This window comes from Macrobrachium nipponense, chromosome 8, assembly GCF_015104395.2.
Source record: "Macrobrachium nipponense isolate FS-2020 chromosome 8, ASM1510439v2, whole genome shotgun sequence".
NCBI lineage: Eukaryota > Metazoa > Arthropoda > Malacostraca > Decapoda > Palaemonidae > Macrobrachium > Macrobrachium nipponense.
The window spans coordinates 38799703-38804702 of NC_087203.1; positions in this window are offsets into that span (position 1 = coordinate 38799703).

Sequence of the window (5000 nt, forward strand, 5' to 3'; positions counted from 1 at the left end):
AATCTTGTTTAATTCTTCATTTATTTCTGACCATTTTATATTTTTACTGTAGAAGTTGTATTTCCATATCCTTCCCATTTTTCATTTTTCTTGCTTATCTCTGTTTTCACTTGCTTTGGAATGGACTGTTAATTCTATGACATTATGGTCTGAAATACTCGCATTATAAACTATAATTTCTTTAACATAATTCATCTCGTTCACAAATACTAGGTCTAAAGTATATTCATCTCGTTCACAAATACTAGGTCTAAAGTATTTTCCTTTCTTGTTGGCAGGTGATTTATTTGTTGAATGTTGTATTCTAGTAGCATATCTAATAGCTTTTCGAATTGCCTCTTATCTTCTGCACTACTATTACTCTCTTTTTTATATGTATAAGTAAAACCACAATCTCCTATTCGTTCTTTCCAGTCTACGAAAGAAAAGTTGAAGTCTCCAGACAGGAGAATAGTCCAGTCATTGTGATTTCTACATATATCATCCAATTTTTCTATTATTAAGTCAAACTATTTAGTATTAGGAGGTCTATATATTACTATGTTCATTAATTTTTTAGATTCAAATTCTACCGCTATTAGCTCACATTCTGAGTTACTATATTTCTCATATATTTTTCCTTGTTTTTTGTCTTTCCCATATATTGCGGTTCCCCCTTGATTCCTATTTTTGTTTTTTCTATCTGATCGATAAGTTTGGAACCCTTTTATTTGATCATCATTCCCAGTCTCTTGGGAATACCAGGTTTCAATTATATTTATTATATCTATTTTCTTTTCAATTTGGGTTAGTTCTTCTAAGTACTCTATTTTTCTTTTTGAGTTACTCGTAACTAGACCTGCGCATTAATCACTATGATGGTTTGCGTGTTTTTCTCCTTCATTTAATATTGGTAGTAATAAGGATTTTCCCATGTCTCTTTCCTGTTCTGGTATGTTGTTCTTTTTTCATTTCCAGAAATTCTGACATTAAAAAATCCCACTTTTCCATAATATTTGATCTTCCTTCATCATAATTATTCATTTTGTGTCTGAATCTGCAATTTTCTCCGTTTCTCCAATATCCTCTTGCATAATAAACACAGTTACTATCTCTTGAGTAGAATTTTGGAGCTGATGCTTTGAAATTTTTTGCTGACATCTCTGCATATCTCGTTGATGGCTTGCTTTTTTCTTTTACTGATTTCTTTATTCCTCTCTTCATTTGTTCTTCTATTTTGGATTTTATTACTTGATTGATTATTATTTGATTATGATTCATGGCTACAGGGTGCATATTTTACATTTTTTGTCGAACTTACATCCTTTTCCTTCTTTTAGGTTTTTGCATATTTTTGGATGCAGATCTCTGCAATCATCCTCATAGCCATCTAGGTATGCACATTTACCATATATTTCATAGCTGTGACATACCTTAGGATGTTTGTAGTAACATCTTTCTCCAAATCCGCAATTCCCTCTTTTCAAAAGGTTGCAGACTTTGTCTTTTTTGTCTATTTTTTTCCTCAGTTCCCGTCATTGTGTAGATCTGGGTAGAGCCTCTTCGGGATTTTCTTTTGCGTTGTCATATCGTAATTTATTTCTTTCGTAAGTATGCTGCTTTATTGCCTCATATGTAGTATCAATGAGTATCTCTGCATCCATACTTTAATCTTATTCTTTGTTTTCCTTATTTTTTTCTGTCATTTCAGTTTTGTTTACTTCTCTTCCGTTTTCCTCTTCTTCTTCTTCTTCTTCTTCTTCTTCTTCTTCCTCTTCCTCTTCTTCTTCATCCTCAACTATTTGTACATTCAATCTTGATTTAATAACATTGTCTATCCATGATAGACATGTTGAGCAAAAAATTCTTGTATCTTTTCTTTTTCATCCTTTGCATTACCTCAGCACATTGTTGGATGGGTTGGAATGTTGCATGCAGCACATTTCTGATGAGGTTTTGTGGATTAACTATTGCTATACCACACCTTACACAGTTTGCATGCTTTTGGCATTCTTTTTCCTAATGCATCAATTAGGATATTCACAAGGTTCACCTTATTCATTTTCTTTGTGGGAATATGTTGCTTTATGTATATTTTCTTTATGAGTCTCTTGACCACTTGGATTTTATTTGGAACTTCTTCAATTATTTTCAAGATGTTTTCAGTTGATTTGTTCCAGTTTGAAGGATTATATCCTTCTAATATATCTATGAATGCTTTTGTAACTTTTGGTTAGGGATGTTGCTGATCTCATAGATGAGAAATGCCAGTTCCCTTCCTGCTACCTCATCGTATTGCGAATCTGCCAAGCAAGCTGAATTTCGCCATTTCTTTCCGCAGTTGGAACTTACTGCCATCTTTGTTCTGATTTACAGTATTTCACTGATAAACTAACTTAGAGACGCTTTATCTACATTTTCCACACTAATCTTATCACGATAGTTCACGAACACTTCTGATATTTCTCAAATTCTAGAAGTATGTTAAACTTGTGATATCTGTTGATTAATCTGACTTCACGCGGGAACATCTCACCAAGCAAGATGGCTACTACGACGAGAGAGAGAGAGAGAGAGAGAGAGAGAGAGGACCAAAGCCGATTTCCTTAATAACGGAAGCATCCAGAAGGAACAGCCACTGACTAATGCTCCCTTTAACTACCGAATCGAGAATGACTCCCCTGCACAGAAGGCTCCCCCCCAGTACCAGCTGACTCGCTGACCTACTCAAGAAGGAATATTGGCTTCCTCGTAAACGCGCAAAGCGTCCGGCACCTCTATCCTACATCTTCTCTGGCCCTTCCTGGTTCCTGGGTATAATTAAGGTAAGGTCCTTCCGTAAAAAAAAAAATAAATAAATAAATACATAATTTTTTCTAAATCCATCTACGTTCCTTTGTATAGTATATATATATATATATATATATATATATATATATATAATATATATATATATATATACTATACAAATATATATATATATATATAGATATATATATATATTATATATATATATCATATATACATATGACACCAATCAATGATAATTCAAAAGCTCACACCACCACTAGCATGCCCCCTCTCTTTTGGGGGGTATTGGGTATAGATGGAAACTCCATTTAATGTTGATTCTTATTTTATGGGTACAACAAGGCTTCTTGTCTATATTTAACTTCATTTGAAATTTGATTCTTATGTTGTGCTTACAACAAGGGTCCTTGTCTATATTTGACTGCAAAGTTTCATCTGAAGGACACAACGAAGTTACCTCGTACTGCAGGTACCTGTAGGTCACCTTAGCTTCTTCTTCTTCCAAGCTTTATCCCCATTCGAAGACGCCGTTTTTAATGAGTCTCTTCCATCTACCTCTGTCCTGTGTCATGAACATGACGCACAACCTGTAAATCTCCCTAGTCAGGATAAGTTGTATTGCATTGTAGAAGATTATTTTATGAAGGCTTTAGGCCCTCCCCTTGAAGGAAACCGAAGCATCTAAAGTAGCCCCAGTCTTTACTTGTTTTAATTCATCTTCCCTATGAAGTAGTAAGGAGACAAATAGCTCATGGAAACCACTACATATCCATTAACTGTATCAAGGAATGTGCCCAAGGCTTAAACGTTATGGTCATTAGTTTAGAAGAGAGACAATAACAGCCATCTGATCCTCCTTTGGCAAGTGAGTTGCAAGCACACCATAAGGATTAATATTGAATGGAGTTTGCGTCTATATCTAAATATATGTAAAAAAAAAAAATGGCAATTTCTCGGCCGATGGTCTATTTGTCTAAATATCGACATCACACAAATTCTTGAAAACCTGAATCACCTATTCCCTTCGTAACCAGTCGAAGAGAAATTAGATAGTTAACTCAAAAAGAGAGCTACATAGGGTCCCTTAATAGAGAGAAAAAGACAACGATATTTTTAGCGCCCATTTAGGGGGACTTCAGGATGTATACGTCTTACTGTATCTGAAATAAAAGAAAAGACGTATGGCATTAGAGAGAGAGAGAGAGAGAGAGAGAGAGAGAGAGAGAGAGAGAGAGAGAGAGAGAGAGAGACTCTTCTCCAACATCCTGCAGGTGGCGGTACGTCCAGGATCCTCCTTATGTAAGTTTATTTTCGAGAGGGAGGATTTCGTTGTCGGCAGATCAGAACCTCCTGGGAAGGCGACCTGAGTCTCCTGCCAGCAATTGAGAGCAGGTCTTGGTCACTCCAGCAGATGAGATCACAAGACAAGTGCCCCCAGAGGTATCTTCAGGTCTATGCAGAGGGAACATTTCGTAGGGAGATCTACGAGGAATTTATGGCTCTACATAAGGAATATGGTGTAGGGGGAAATACATATAGCACTTAATATTTATGAACATTTACGCTCAACGAGGACGTCCTCCGGATTAAGCCTAATTCTTGGGAATCGTAAACCTAACGTATTTGACTAATACTGGGAACTTTCTGGCAGAAAACCTATATGTATATAACATCATATATATATATAGATATATATATATATATATATATATATATATATATATATATATATATATATATATATATACACAAATATATATAGAAAACATATATATGTATATACACACACAAATATATATAGAAAACATATATAGTATATGTATGTATGTATGTATGTATGTATGTATATATATATATATATATATATATATATATATATATATATATATATATATATATATATATATATATAAGGGCAGATATTCAAGAGTGGGCTAAAGAAAATTTTGTGTGGGGACTTGCAGACTTTTAAAGTAATGATTAAAACAGCATCAACATGAGAGGTTCTGAACACCCTTTTATCCAACCACTTCAAGGTTAAATGGCGCTTTGTATCATCAACGAAAATTAAAATAAATACGCTACATTCTGTACTGTTAAACATGCACATTATTTATTTCTTACATTTTCATTCTAATAAATAAATCATAAATATCCTATCCTAAAATTCCTGTACCTCTCACTCAACGCAAAGCATAAAACACCTTTTT